The following is a 16,804-nucleotide window of genomic DNA, read 5'->3' as shown; positions in this document are numbered from 1 at the left end:
TCTATGGGATATGTAATGCCCGAGCCGTCTAAACTGGTGGCATTTGAAAATACGGCCATGCACGGAGAGCCCCCTCAACATCGGATCCACCTCAGCAAACTTCATTGGCGGAAGAGCTACCCTCGGAAAAACCGAGTTGACGCAATCGACAATTTCGATGCCCGCTGCAATGTGTAGAGCACCTTACAAGCCTCAGCGTCGGATCCATCCTCAACATTAAAAATGCATCGTCGTAACGGATCCACCAGACTCACCGCGCGCCGACTTCCTCAGCATTAAAAATGCGTCGTCCAAAAGTCGTGAAATAGGGCTCGTCGCTTGCCTCAGAATTGAAAATGCGTCGTCGTCAAGCATTACCGGAAAGCATATATGGAACAACGGCAATTTTTGTACTGATTGGATGCAATCGGGAGGATGGGTGCTGCTGGAATTCGACATGATCTCACGTAAGTTGTCGGCTCGAGCATTTCAAATGAATAAATATGCCCTCCCCGGCTAGACGTGACTCATTAAAATTCTACATGCAACCGAGAGCCCGCCTCAACATCCTGTCCACCTCAGCAAACTTCATTGGTGGAACAGTACCCTCGGAAAAATCGAGCTGACGCAGAAGGCAAGTTCGATGCCCGCCGCAATGCGTAGAGCACCTCGCCATCCTCAACATTAGAAATGCATCGTCATAATGCATCCACAACGCCGCGCACCGACTTCCTCAACATTTAAAATGCGTCGTCGAAAAGTCGTGAAATGCGGCTCGTCGCATGCCTCGGCATTGAAAATGCGTCTTCGGTAAGCATACAATGGTACATCATAAGCTATACATTCATCGAGATTCATTTCGGAAAAAACTCGCCTCAGTTTCCGTCAAAAAATTGCCAACAACCTACACCTCCGGAGCCGGGCCCCCCGAATCCGAAATTATTTTTTCCAACACTGGAACGGGTCGACGAGTTTTTTTCCTTTCCTCGTCAGTGCCATAGATGCGCCGAAAGGCGTGCACCAAAAGCCTTCGGCAATTGGTGCTGGGAGATGAGGCATGGTGCACCCCCCTAAAGAGCTCTTAGGACTTTTTTGCACTGCTAGGAGTAGACATCACATGTGCCCAAAGACCCCCCCCCCCCACCCCCTATTTTAAAAATCAGCATGGAATTTTGATCTGAAATTTTGAAATAAGTTTATATATATCCAAACCTGCATAATAAAAAATATCAAAATTTTCGAGACCTGGAAGTATTTAATTTTATTTATTTATCATTTTACCTTCGGAAATTCATAACCGGTAAAATATATTTCCAAAAATCACCAAACTTCTTTCTAAATTCCTTATTTAATATATATTAATTACTATATAAATATTGTTCGAGGAAAGTATTATAGAATTTCACTTAGTGCAAGACATATAAATCTTTACACCCAACAGAGGTTAATTCTGCGGGGTAGCAAAACCAGCCAAGGTTCATACTGCTGGGGAATGTATTCAAGGCATGCCGAAGCCCTGCCGATGCCGAAGGGCTGCCGATGCGCCGCCGAAGGACTGTAGAAGCGTTGGCAAAGGGCTGCCGATGCCCAAGGGCTGCCGATGGACTGCCGAAGGTCTCCCGATGGGCTGCCGATGCCCAAGGGCTGCCGAAGGGCCTTTCGAGGGACTTCCGATGGACATGCGAGGGCCTTTCGAGGGACGTCAGAGGGCATTTCCGAGGGTCTTCGGAGGGACGTTTGAGGCCACACACGCGCTCGTGTCTCACGGCGAGCTGCCCAGTGCCCAAGTGCCCGCACCCGCACACCCCCCCCCCCCCGCCATTTTTAAAAATCCGCATGGAATTTTGATCTGAAATTTTGGAAATATGTTTATATATATCCAAACCCTCATAATAAAAAATACCAAAACTTTGTGTAATTCAAGAACTCTTCGGAATATATTCTCATTATTCAAGTACTCAGAGACAGCGGATTCCCACAATTCAAGAACTCAAGGACTACGGCTTTCCACAAACCAGAGAATCCCGGGACTACAGCTTCCCACAAACCAAAGGATAACGGGAATACAGCTTCCCACCAGCAAGGCAATCATAAGGGCATAAGATTTCCTCAATCAAACAGCATAGGACTACGGTTTCCCACCATCCAAACATCTCGGGACTACGGGTCCCCACTGTTCAAATACTCAGGGACTACGAGCTGCCGATTATGGCAACATCTCGGGACTAAGGCTTCTTATAATTCAATCGTCAAGGGACTACAGGCTCCCGATTATGGCAACATCTTGGGACTAAGGCTTCCTACAATTTAATCGTCATGGGACTACAGGCTCCCGATTATGGCAACATCTCAGTTGCGAGACTTCCCGCAATTTAATCGTCACGGGAATACGAGCTCCTAAACCCAACAATAAAGGACGGGTTGATTCTAGAAGAAGATGAAGAATCAGATCACTTTTTGGATACCAGAAACTTAAACAGACGTCCGGAACGCGAAGCAACGATGCAGTTTGGCAAGCAAAGTATCCGCGCGTAGGAAACAATGTACTGACATACAAAAAGACGCTACAAGGGACAGAATCCTACTCGTCAGAATCCCAGTCCTACACCAGGATCTCAAAATATCCATCAATGCTTCCAGAGAACTCATCATCGGCATCGTCGTCGCACCCGGCCTGTACAACGTTAGAAGAAGAAGCAGGGTCTCCACAACCGCCATGGGCTCCAATTCCACGACCTCCGACACGGAAGTCACATTAGCTACCGCTAGGAAATCCAAAGGGAATATTAGCTCCACTATCAGTAGGAGCCAACTCTGCCCGCTACAACTTACGGCCCAGATCGTCCATGCAGTACTACAATAAACCAGAGAGCAGTCAGAGCTAAAAAATTGCATACATGCTGTTACTGGCGTTTTACGTTTGTGAAAATAACCGTAACAACAAGTGTGTGCAAAAATGCGGGCGTGCCAGGAAGCGGATTCCAATTGTGACCTTAACTTCTTAAAAAAAGAGATTGGGGCTTGTTTAACCTTATTACAAATACTCCAATCAAGTAATGCTAAAACAAAGAAATTCAACTATAAATATGTTTACTAATTGAATAAAACAAAAGTACAGGTGTTTGAGTAAAAAATGCAAAAGTTCAATCGTAAAGTTCTTTACTGATTGAAGAAAATTGAATTGCTGAGATTTAGTGTTTTTTGCCTTTGGGCTAGTTTTTTGTGGAATTTGATCGGGGGTTGCAAACTTGCTACTCTTCTCTTATTTATAGCCTGTCATTTGTGAAAACTGTCGCTTCATTCAACTGCACACGTTCTTCTCCACCTTTAAGAAACTGTAAATCGTGTCTCTTTACTGTTGCTTCTCAAAAAAACGTGCTTTTTAACTTTTATTCTTCAGAAAAAAAATATCCTTAGGCTCTTGGCCATTTAAACTCAATTTTAGTGGCCATCTTAAATATGCGCTTAATCTTCTGACAACAGACTTTGGCCTTATGAATCTTCTGAGAATTAGGAGTCAACCTCTGAAATCAACTTCTGCAATAGACTTCTAGAAATTAAGTGGAGTCAACCTCTGGAAAATAACTTCTAGAGTCAACCTCTTAAATTAAACTTCTAGAGTCAAATGGAATCAGCCTCTGGAATTAACTTATGGAAATTAACTTCTAGAATCAACCTCTGAAATTAAACTTCTGGAGTCAAATAGAGTCAACATCTGGAATCAACTTCTGAAAATTAACTTCTGGAGTCAATTGGAGTCAACCTCTGGAATCAACTTCTGAAAATTAACTTCTGGAGTCAACCTCTGAAGTTAAACTTTCAACCTCTGGCCAATTGTTTCCATTAACTTTTTCTATCTTTTGAAAAAGAATATGGGCTTTATGACCTTTTAGCCATATTTATAATTTTAGTGCAAACAATGCCCCCTATATATTGGCTTTTTAGGAATAAAGCCATTTATATGTATTCTTTAGCCAAAATTAAAATTTTTAGCTTTCACCATGGTTAGGCCTAAGGTTTTATTTTCTAAAATTGATAAGGATTTTTAGAGGTGTGAAAATCCTTTAGAAATCATGGTTTCAAAAATTTCAAAAATAGACAAAAGTCGAAAAGGTGAAAGGGTTTTAGAAAATCAAAAAAATTCAAATTCATCTTCTTCCCCAAAAACCATGGCACAAAACCCTAATACTCTAAAAATTAAAAGTGATCCACTTTTTCGTTCATTATCAATTGGTATAGAATTAATTGAAGAAAAGGATGAAGGACCGGCCACCTCCCTATCGCCGATGCCCAGCAGCCCACGGCGAAAGATCCAGCGACCAACGACCCAGCTGCTCCAGCCGTCGTCTCCAACTCGCCCGGTCCGGTCCAGCAGCTGACCGTTCCTCGCCCTCCATCGCTGTCTGTCGTTTCCCTTCGACAGCAATAGTCTTTGGCGGCAATGGTGAGCATCTTAGTGTCGTCGTCAAGCCGCTTTCCCCCAACAGTAGAGGATGCAAACTTCTCTCTGGCAGCAGCTCTTCCCGCAGCCAGCAGTTCACAGCAGCTCCCTTCTTCCGAAAGCTTCTCACTGCCTGGTTCTAGCAGCTCTGCAGTTGCTCTTCCCAACGCCAGCCGGCAGCAGCTCAACAGCCGCCAGGAGTCCGACCGGCAGCAGTAGTCTTATGACCAGCAACAGCAGCAGATCAGACGGCGTACTCCAACAGAAGGTAAGTCCTTTTTCTCTTTTTTTTTTAATTTTACTTTCATTAATATGTTTCTGGACATTTTGGCCAACCTTTGAAATCAACATATGGCCAAACCTTTAGAGTCAACCTCTAGCCAAACTTTTAGAGTTGGCCAAACCTTTAAAGTCGACTTCTGGTCAAACCTCTAGAGTCAATCTCTGGCCAAACCTCTAGAGTTCGCTTCTGGCCAAATCTCTAGAGTTAGCTTCTGGCCAATTAATCATTGTTTAATGGCCTTTCTAACTCTTGATAAGAACATGGGTTAAAAATTTATATTTTTTATTTTAATTTTTGTTAAACCATAGGGATTTCCTTTGGCTTTTATTTATATATCAGGACATGTTTTCTCACACGGCCTTTTGGCCATTACTTGCTTGTTGTGACACGTACACTTTCACATATCCACTTGTACACGAATTGCATTACAGGGACGCCATACAGGTACTTTCTGAACTTCAATTTCAAATGTCTTGGTGTAAACATGGCTCTCCCGCCATTTATTTGTTTTTTGTGTTCCACACCAAGATTCACGTGCAGGTAATGCCATTCATTGCATTCACTATGTGTTTATGTTCCTGTTATGAAGATGGATTTTGCCATATACTTGTGTAGTGATGTGATGTCCATACCAGAGCTTGTTTCACGAACAATGCACATGTGTCACTTACAGCCATGCCTTTGCATTTATGTGGCCGTTTTTGTTGTTGAATTTTCTTTTGAATTTTTAGCTTAGGTAGCCAAACAATAATTCAGAAGTCTAAGAAAAATAGAGAACCTATGGCCTACTTTAAATAAGGAATTCACAGTAGGATAGCGGAAAAGATGAACTAAAGTTTTTAAAGGTCAACCATTCATTGGCTATGACTTATCCCTTCCCCTCTCCTATATAGGCTTCTATAAATACTTCATGTTAAATGAGTTTTTACAGAGTCCATTTGAGGTGTCTTGAATGGTTCTTTCTAGTAGGTGACCATTTTTCAAACTTTCCATTTTCATTTCCAAGTGGCTAGACTATTTTCCATGCCAACTAAAATTAACCTCTAGAGTCAACCTCTAGAGTCAACTTCTGAAATTAACCTCTAGAGTCAACTTCTGAAATTAACCTCTAGAGTCAACCTCTGGAGTCAACCTCTGAAATCAAACTTTTGGAATCAACTTCTACAATCGGCTTCTGAAATTAACTTCCTAGAGTCAACTAGTCACAGCCTCTTATTTCTAGAAGAATTGTTAGAGGCCAGTTTAGCTAAGATAGACAAACTTTTAGAACTTTAAATATCAAAAATGGCTAAAAGCATCACATCACAACTTGTGTCAAAATGGAAATTTAATAAAAAAAGTACTGGTTTAGCCAAAACAGCCAAACTCCTAAGACTTTAACAATACACTTGGCTAGAAGCCATCATGTTAGAACTCATGTACTAACATTCTTAAAACACATTTGTATAATCTACTGTTAATGTATGGCTAAAAGCCATTAAGTCATTTCCAAATTGTATTTCTCCCATATGGTGGGATTGTACTTCTTCAAGTATTTTTCATTGATGAATTTTTTATGAGGTTCACCCTCTAGACTTGATAGCCTGTATGCGTTCCCTTCATTACCTTGTGGAACAAGAATGATCCTTCCTAGACCATTTCCTATATTCTCTATCTTTCGTACCAGAGGGTAAGATCAATTTCCATACTAGCTAATCTTCTTGAAATGTTACTTCAGCATCAAGAACCTCTGCCCAATTGCTCTCCTCCATAATATGCTTCATACGCTCCATCAAAATTGCAGATGCAGCTGCTATAGACTCACCAGAGGTGAGCTTAACTATGACTTTCTTCAATAGTAATGGAGGAGCATGGCTTCTCCTATAGCCTCCACGTCGAGTGGCCTCCTCTGAGGTTGGAGTGGCAGAGGTGGATTCCTCCCCTGGGGAAAATAATTGCCTCCTAAGCCTAGAGGTTGATCATAATTTTCATTAACCTCTCGATCCTCCATGGAAGGATGAACGACTCCTCTCACAGCCTCCATGTTAAGTGGTCGTGCTAGAGGTTGGAGTGGCAGAGGTTGGTTCCTCCCCTAGGAAAAATAGTTGCCCCCTGTGCCTAGAGGTTCGACATAATTTTGATTAAGCTCTGGATCATCCATGGAAGGATGAACGAATCCTCTCACAACCTCCATGTCAAGTGGCCGTGCTAGAGGTTGGAGCGGCAGAGGTTGGTTCCTCCCCTGGGGAAAATAGTTGCCCCCTGTGCCTAGAGGTTGGACATAATTTTGATTAACCTCTGGATCATCCATGTAGGAAAGAGCGGCTTCTCTCACGGCCTCCATGTCAAGTGGCCGTGCTAGAGGTTGGAGTGGCAGAGGTTGGTTCCTCCCCTGGAGAAAATAGTTGCCCCCTGTGCGCAGAGGTTGGACATAATTTTAATTAACCTCTGGATCATCCATATAAGAATGAACAGCACCTGCATTAAACGGCCTAGAATTCCAGCCAGTTTGATTATTAGTTTTAAATGAATTAAAATGAACAAGTTCATCTCTTTTGTGAGGAGGTACATACCTTTCTTTAGAGGGTGGGTTTAAGATTGGCACATGACTAGTGCTCCCAATCTCCTGGATTCCTCCAAATGACTTCCCCCCGAGTCCGTTAGGATTTTGTTTGACTGTGTTAACAGCCTTTGGTACATCACCACCATGAGATGATAATTTGACAGCAACTATCAATTATGCCAAATAGCGTTCCATCTCGAACTGCTGCTTCCTGGTCAACTCGGCCTGTGCTTGGTTAAAGCTAGCCTCAGTCTGCTTCATGTCTACCATGGCTTTTGACAGCATGTCTAAAGCCTCTACCAATCTCGGCTCAGAATTTCGCCGAGTTGGTGTCTGTTGCTCTCCAAAGCCAGGAGGCACATCTTCACTCGCCTCTCCTAGAGGCAAATTTTCTTTTTCAATGCTTCAGACCATGTGAGCCACATAGTCTCCATGTCCTACATTTAGAGAGGTGGGATCATCCACTGCATCTTGGGATACAATAACGTCTTTTTCTTTCTCACTTCGAGTTCTAGCCATAACTTTTGGTGTCCCACGGGGCGTGCCAAAAATTGTTATTGGCGTTTTGCGTTTGTGAAAATAACCGTAACAACAAGTGTGTGCAAAAATGCAGGCGTTCCAGGAAGCGGATTTCAATTGTGAACTTAACTTTTTAAAACAAGCGATTGGGGCTTGGTTAACCTTATTACAAGTACTCCAATCAAGTAATGCTAAAACAAAGAAATTCAACTGTAAATATGTTTACTAATTGAATAAAACGAAAGTACAGGTGTTTGAGTAAAAAATGCAGAAGTTCAATCGTAAAGTTCTTTACTGACTGAAGAAAATTGAATTGCTGAGATTTGGTTTTTTTGCCTTTGGGCTGGTTTTCTATGGAATTTGATCGTGGTTGCCAACTTGTTGCTTTTCTCTTATTTATAGCCTTTGTCATTTGTGAAAACTGTCGCTTCTTTCAACTGCACACGTTCTTCTCCACCTTTGAGAAACTGTAAATCGTGTCTCTTAACTGTTTCTTCTCAAAAGAACGTGCTTTTTAACTTTTATTCTTAACACAAAAATATCCTTAGGCTCTTGGCCATTTAAACTCAATTTAATGGCCATCTTAAATATGGGCTTAATCTTTGACAACAGACTTGGGCCTTCTGAATCTTCTGAGAATTAGGAGTTAGCCTCTGAAATCAACTTCTGCAATCAACTTCTAGAAATTGTCAACCTCTGGAAATTAACTTCTAGAGTCAACCTCTGAAATTAAACTTCTGGAGTCAAATGGAATTAACCTCTGAAATTAACTTCTAGAAATTAACTTCTGGAATCAACCCCTGAAATTAAACTTCTGGAGTCAAATAGAGTCAACATCTGGAATCAACTTCTGAAAATTAACTTCTAGAGTCAACTGGAGTCAACCTCTGGAATCAACTTCTAAAAATTAACTTATGGAGTTAACCTCTAAAATTAAACTTCCAACCTCTGGCCAATTTTTTCCATTAACTTTTTCTATCTTTTGAAAAACAATATGGGCTTTATGGACATTTAGCCATATTTTTAATTTTAGTGCAAACACATGCATACATATAGAATAGATCATATTGCATTATGGCGTTTTTACCCTCATATGTACAGACACGGTACATAGCTTCAAGCCTCCATCCCATTCCAGAACTAGTAGGCGCCAGCCCTCTATCTTCAAAAGCCACCACCAAAGTCACCACGCGCTAAGCGTACACCGCCCAGAATCGCACAGAGGAGAAAACCTATAGGTCAGACAGCGGGCCACTTTGCAAGGAATCACTCCCCAGAAACACTAGGCTTCGAACCTCCATCTCAACCCAAAATGAAGACAAGGCGCCATCCCTACTCTAACACCAGAACAAGCATCAAATATCAACTTCAAAAGCAAAAGACAGGTAGGCATCAGGTCTCTACCAGTCAAAAATAGGGGGCATCGGGTCTCCACCAGCCAGAGAATTGGGTGCATCATGTCTCCACCAACAAGAAAATCAGGGGCATCAGGTCTCCAGCAGCCAGAGAATCGAGGGCATCATGCTCCACCAGCAAGAGAATCGGGGCATCAGGTCTCCACCCGCTAGAATATTTGAGGCATCAGGTTCCACTAGCCAGAAGTCAAGAAAAAGAGGTTTCCCATAATACAGAAACACAATCGTTCGGGTCCCGACAGGCATGCTTCCATTCGAACCCTTCTTGTTAGATCAAGGTCGGTCGGCGGTGCAACCTACTAGTGGATCCCGCCAGTCATTTTCTTTTCGCCTTACAAGTATACTCACCCGTTGACTTCCACAAATATCAGACTCCTTGGTACGTGTTTCAAGACGAGCCGAATGGGGAACCCGTTGGCCGATACCCTGAGTGCGCTGGTGCCAAGGCACGCCGTAGTGGGGCGCGCTACATTCCACAATCGCAGCGACAACATTTCCGCGGACGTATCAAGAGCCCGGGCTTGGGCTGCCGCTGCAATCCGCATCAGTCTGCACCCTGAGAAGGTTTTTCCCCATCCAACCAGGGAAAATCGCCGGCCCCCATCCGCTTTCCTCCCGACAATTTCTAGCACTCTTTGACTCTCTTTTCAAAGTCCTTTCCATCTTTTCCTCGCAACATTTGTTCGCTATCGGTCTCTCGCCGGCATTTAGCCTTGGACGGAATTTACCGCTCGATTTGGAATGCATTCCCAAACAACCCGACTCGTAGATAGCGCCTCATGGTGCGACAGGGTTCGGGCACGACGGGGCTCTCACCCTCTGTGGCGCCCCCTTCCTGGGGACTTGGGCCCTGTCTGCCTCTGAGGACGCTTCTCCATACTATAATTTGGTCGCCGAAGGCTCTCAATTCTCAAGATGGGCTATTCCCGATTCGCTCGCCGTTACTAAGGGTATCCTGATAAGTTTCTTTTCCTCTATTTATTGATATGCTTAAACTTAGCGGATAGTCCCGCCTAACTTGGGATCGCGGTCGGAGACCGCCTTGAGGATGCTCTAGGGTCAAGGAATGTCTCGACGACTAAGAATAGTGCATCACTATTTTAGAGGGTCTTTACAACCACTAATCTTCATGGCTATCATTTGCCGGGAACATAAATTTTGGGCCAACCACATGCGCAAGGCATATAGGAGGCCAACTTCTGCTCCCATGACTTCCAAGGTGTTGATAGGATGGGGCGACGTATGCGTGACACCCAGGCAGGCGTGCCCTTGGCCGAAAGGCTTCGGGCACAACTTGCGTTCAAAAACTTTATGATTCATAGGATTATGCAAGTCACATCAAGTATCGCATTTTTTCTGCGTTCTTTATCGATGTGAAAGCCGAGATATCTGTTGCCGAGAGTCATTTGATTCTTGAAAGAAGGCAATGTTGAGCAAACGATAGAGACGAACGAGCATTTTCCTGAAATCCCTCCCATCCGCGTCAGGAAAATGAGGGGCGCAGAGCCACAAATTTCCCAAACTATCTTTCAAACACGTTCACGGGTCAATCTGCAAGGTGCAGGTTTTGACAATGATCCTTCTGCATGTTCACGTACGGAAACTTTGTTACGACATCTCCTTCCTATAAATGATAAGGTTCAGTGGACTTTTTGAGACGTCGCCACGTCGCCGCGATCCAAACACTTCACCATCCATTCAATCGGTAGGAGCGACGGGCGGTACGTAGAAAGGGGAGGGACGTAGTCAACGCGAGCTTATAACACGCGCTTACTAGCAATTCCTCGTTGAAGACCAACAATTGTAGTGATCTATCCCATCACGATGAAATATCAAAGATTACTCGGGCCTGCCGGCCAAGGCTATAGACTCGTTGAATATATCAGTGTAGGGCGTGTGCGGCCCCGAACAACTAAGGGCATCAGAGACTTGTTATTGCCTCAAACTTCCTTGGTTTAGAAGGCCATAGTCCCTCTAAGAAACTGGTCGCGGAGGTGTACCTCCATATAGCTAGTTAGCAGGCCGAGGTCTCGTTCGTTAACTGAATTAACCAGACAAATCGCTCCACCAACTAAGAACGGCCATCCACCACCACCCATAGAATGAAGAAAGAGCCCGCGTCAACCTTTTATAAAAATAAATGCATCCCTTTTAGATGTCGGGGTCTGTTTCACGTAGTAGCTCTAGAATTACTACGGTTATACTAGTAGCAGATACCATCAAACAAACAATAACTGATTTAATGAGCCATTCGCAGTTTCACAATCTGAATTAGTTCATACTTATACATGCATTGCTTAATCTTTGAGACAAGCATATGAATACTGGCAGGATCAACCAGGTAGCTGATAGGAGTATTTTACTCCTATAATTAGGGTTGTTTATACTCGGTTTTTGTCAATTTTATTATGAAGTACATTCATTATTTGGTGTTTTATGTGCTTGATAGTGTTTGTTAGTGTTTCAGTGAAAATTAGGTGATTATTGAGTATTTATAGCAATATCGACTAAGAATTACGTGTTGAAGGTAAAGCGTTAGCTTGCGGACGAAGAAATCGAATTCCAAGAGAAAAATAGCCTAGGTATCGAACAAGACAGGTGTTTCTCGAGCGAGACCCATGTACGATTTGCAAGGGTTCGAACGAGATAAGGCCTGAAGAAACGAGATTTTCTCTCGGAAAGTAATGATTCGAACGAGACTCCTTGGTTTGAACGAAACAAGGCAATTTGGCCATGGTCTCGAACGAGACATGGTTGTCTCGAAAGAGACCGTGAGTTAAAAATCCTTATATGTTTTAGATTTGGATTTAATTTCCTACTCCGACTCCAACCGAAACTCTTATTATAAATTTGACTTGTAATACGACTTAGAAGACTCCAGAGCTTCCTACATAATATAAAGACCTTGTAATAGCCTAGATTAAGACATTAGATAATTTAGTTTATTTTTACTTCATCGATTAAATAGCTTTTTTGAATCTCTTTCCAGCAGTTTATAAGTAGTTTATAATTAGTTTCTGCGAAAAACGATTGTGAATATTTCAAGTTTAATAGAGACGATTCTTCCGAAATTGACAACTCCGGTATTTATTGTTTTAATTATGTTCAATTCCTCATCATTTTCTTTGTTTAATTTAAGTTTAAGCATGTGCAACTAAATCCTTTGTTCGGGGATTGATATGAGCACTTAGATTAGTTCCAAATTGGATTAGGATTTCTTAAGTGAGTAAATCGTGTTTAATTACTACAACTAATGATTGAATTGAATTGATCACTTAATTCATGATTTTGTGCTTAATTAATTAATTGAGAGATTGTTAATTAAATAAACATAGGTAATTAAGAACTTAGAGGAAAACACCGTGAGAGCGGGTTGGAATTTAGGTAGTCATAGAGTTTGTTTAATAATTGCAATTTGATTATTTAATTCAGTTTTAATATTGTAAGAGCAAGTTAATAATTGGTTATTTAATTAGGTTGTGATTTTATACGGATATTTGAGACTTGAGAGGGCGGGATTCGGTGCATTAGAATAGCTCGATTCACGATAAAATCACTAATAAGTCTTAATCCATTCTTTTACTAGTTTATTTGGAATTCTCAATCCTTGAACACTTTATCATTATTGTTTAAACCTTAATATACTTATTTGTTATCAGTTTATATTAGTCTAATTATTTGAATTGGTTTACTTTAGTGTTTAATTAATTTACAGAACTCCATTGATTTTTCTAGCTAGCCAATTAAAGAATACTTTATATTAGTTATTTAGTCCATTGCTTCTGTGGGATCGATACTTGGTCTTCCAAGATTATATTACTTGCGCGATATCGTATACTTCGATTATTTGCCAACAAGTTTTTGGCAGCGTTGTCGGGGAGCAATTGCGATTAGATAAATTAAGAGTATCTTATTCTTAATTGAGTTAGTTTTATTTTCAATTACTTTTATTACTTTGTGAATTTATTGTTATTAGATTTTACGTTTGGTTTTCTTGTTTTTGGTTTACGCAGGGGTTTTGGTTAGTGTATGCCTAATATGCGACGAGCCAAACAACCGCTAGAACCGTTTCAGTCAAACCTAACTTCCTTCGAAAGAAGTATTTGAAAAACAGCTCGGAAATCCAAAACAATGGAGGAAGAACGTAACCCTCCTTTGAACCTTGATGGGGTTAATCCTCCGGCACCACGTGACGATCTAGCTCTAAATAGGCCAAACAAAAGGGTCGTCACTCATCCGCAAAGACGTACCTTGGGAGAATTTTTCTTACCCAACGTGGACAACACCAACTACGGATGTTTCCCACCTCCGATACTTGCTAACAACATTGAAATCAAACTGGGAACGATTCAATTACTCGAGAGTCGTTGCCAATTTTATGGGTTGGATAGCGAGGATCCAAACGCTCATCTCTCAAATTTTACGGAGGTTTGCAACACATTCAAAATCCATAATGTGATAGAGGATTAAATCAAGCTTCGTCTTTTCCCTTTCTCTTTGACGGATAAGGCGAGGAATTGGATTCAATCACTTCTAAGCACCTCAATCACAACGTGAAAACAATTGGGACAACCTTTTCTAAATAAATACTTCTATATGGGCAAAACAGCGAGGATGACCAAGGAGATTATAGATTTTCTACAACTACATGGCGAATCTCTCTATCAATCCTGGGAACGCTTCAAAGATCTTCAGAGAAATTTTCTGCATCATCATCTAGGTAGAGAACATCTCATCTCTATCTTCTACAACGGTACCAATGAGCGTACACGGGCAACTATTGATGCGGCATCGGGAGGGTCACTTATGAAGAAAACTTATGATGAGGCCAATAATTTGCTAGAACAGCTTGCTATGAATAGCTGTTCTTGGTCAACCAAGCGGTTGAGGCAACCACCTCAAAAGGGTGTAATGACCCTCGAGCAAACCAAGAGTTTGAAGTGATGAAAGCCAAAAACGCGGCACTTCTAGCACAAGTCTAGATGTATAAACAACAAGCAAGCAAAAGGAACGCTCAACTTGCGGTAGATCAAATGGGTTGTGAGACTTGTGATGGGCAATGATCATTCGGGAATGGATTCTCCCGTTCTACATCAAAACTCAAATGAGAAAGTCAACTATGTTAGTGGATAAAGGCAAGACAACGACCCCTATTCTAAAACCTATAATCCGCGGTGGAGGAATCATCCGAACTTTGAATGGAGAGACAACTCGGGTCAAGCCAATGCCAACCTAAATATGGGAGGAGCAAATTTTCAAGCGGGGAACCATGGTCAAGTTTTTTTTCTTTTGGGGCACCAAAATGTGCGCACCAAAAGACTTCGGCAGTTTGTGCAGGGAGGTGAGGCATGATGCACCCCCCCCCCCTAAAGAGTCCATAGGTAGGGTGTGGCTGCTTTGTTAAGCCGCGCTACAGAATCGAGAGCTCCAAGTGGGCCATTTTTTGTAAGCATGACTGGCGATGCGGGATAAACCGGAAGCTGAATTACAATGGCCAACTATGAATCAATTTTATTTTAAAATAATTTAATTTTTTTAAAGCTGAAGGACTTGTTTATATTTTTACAAATAAGAAAAAACATGATAGACCGTGGGGGTTTTAAATAGTGAATAAGGGCATAAAAACTGGTGAAGACCCTAGTGCAAGAGAGGGGGGAGGTACTAAAAAGAAGTGTGGCAGCAAAAAAAACAGAAAGGACATACCTCAAGATTTGACGTTTTGACAAGATTAAACATTGCACCATTAACTAAATAATTAAATATTTAATATATCTTTTTATCAGAAAATATTTAATATATAGCATTAACCATTTATCACTCTCTCGCTGGTTTGATCACCTTTTCAAGACATGTTACGTTTTCCTTGAAATTTCTCGTTCTTTCATAAATCAAGAAGAGAAGTGTTCAAAATCTACTACATTTTTAATCTTCTCTTTAACGTTCTATCTTTCTTTATATCCCCGCCTTGTATGTCTCATCTCCTTGCCTTTTTTAATTTTTATTTATTCTCCCTTGTGCCGGTCAGAATCTTTTGGGTTCTGTATTTAACTGCTCTTCTTACACTTTCAGTGTCAAACTTAAACAACCTAGAAAACTAGAAACCCCCCCCCCCTGAAGAAAATGACTCGAATCAAGTTTAGCGAGCACAAAAATCAAACCAAGCTCATCACGCCATTATTAGATACGAGATCACCAAGATTTGTTCGAATATCAGTTACAGACTCATATGCTAGCGACTCCTCTAACGACAAAGAATCAGATAATGAAATTTTTAAGTCGCGACGGAGAGTCAAAAAAATTGTAAACAAAATTATCATAGAACCCTCGTCTTCGTGCTCTATTCGAAACAACGGAGTTTTGAAAAGCAATTAAAGAGTGTCACAAAAGAATGGACGGAGAAAACGTGTTGCAAGGAGATCATTTCTGGCGAGTGTTATCCCACTGAAGAAGAACAGTACTACAATAGGTAAAAAGTTTAGAGGTGTCAGAAAAAGTCCCTGGGGAAAATGGGCGGCGGAGATCAGAGACCCTTTGAGACGTGTACGGTTATGGTTTACAATTCTGCTGAGGAAGCTGTTGTGGCTTATGACAACGCGGATATTCAGTTTCATGGAGCTGACGCGCTCACAAACTTCTTCACTCCCCCAGCCAAATATTCAAAAGCCACTAACTCCGGCTATGAGTCTCAAAATGTTATTTCTACGGTGTCCATTCTCTGTTTTCCGACAACGTCATCCAGCAAAGAGGTTGAATCACAAAGTGCAGCCATTTCCTGTAAAAAAATAAATGAAATCCGTGAAATTAAAGAACAATCGAGTGTGTCGGAGAATTTTTCGGAGTTTCTAGAATGTTCTTCAATATTTCCTAATAATGTTTTTGACTTCCAGAGTTCTATGAGTGATTTTTTTGAGGAAACAAGCTTGATACCAGACAGTTTTTTAAAAGATGGTATTGGCAATATGTTTCTTGATTTTAGCGTTGATTTCAATTCTGGTTTCTCTGCTTGGAATTACAACGATGACCATATCCAAGATATCAGAGATTTATTCGGGTCGGAGCCACTTATTGCTATTTAGGAATATATTAGTACTAGTTTCTATATGACCAGCAATTTAGTTTTAAGCCGGGAAAGTTTTGTATCTGAAAATGAAATATATCAGATGTATTTTAGATTCACTTTTTATTTGTTTGTTTTGTGATTGTATGGAAATGAGCATTTTGAGTAATTAATTATAATTAAAAAAGAACAAAGGATCACTTTACCCCTTCAACTTGGCATAAACATCAAAAACGTCCAAATTAGAATAACCAGATCACTATTATTCTAAACTTGGCAAAACCGGTTCAAAAACACCTATATGCTAACGTGGCACCTTAATTGGAAAATGAGATTTTAAATTTTAAATAATTAACTCTAATTCAATTTTGTTAACTCTAATAATTAATATAATTTAACTAAATATCTAATCTAAAAATTCATCGGGTTTTTTTTACACGACCACCACTATTGTCCCTATTCCTCCACCAACTACCGCCGAAATCCATTAATAATCGCCCAAAACACCAGCCACTGATTTTTCTGCTTGGAGAGACGAACCAAGATCTGGATCCGTCAGCTGCTCATC

At 41.2% G+C, this 16,804-nt stretch overlaps 1 non-coding gene and 1 pseudogene across 1 annotated transcript; one reads left to right on the top strand and one right to left on the bottom strand.

The window, feature by feature from the left end:
• Window positions 1-10,426: 10,426 nt before the first annotated feature.
• On the bottom strand, window positions 10,427-10,583 carry LOC126679616 (5.8S ribosomal RNA). The gene has a single exon (XR_007640907.1). It is a non-coding gene; the product is annotated as a 5.8S ribosomal RNA (ribosomal RNA).
• A 4,716-nt stretch (window positions 10,584-15,299) lies between these two features.
• Window positions 15,300-16,255, top strand: LOC126679309 (ethylene-responsive transcription factor CRF2-like; annotated as a pseudogene).
• Window positions 16,256-16,804: the final 549 nt, after the last annotated feature.

Source organism: Mercurialis annua, linkage group LG4, assembly GCF_937616625.2.
Source record: "Mercurialis annua linkage group LG4, ddMerAnnu1.2, whole genome shotgun sequence".
In the NCBI taxonomy this organism is placed as follows: Eukaryota; Viridiplantae; Streptophyta; class Magnoliopsida; order Malpighiales; family Euphorbiaceae; genus Mercurialis; species Mercurialis annua.
This window is presented reverse-complemented; position numbering and strand designations above follow the sequence as displayed.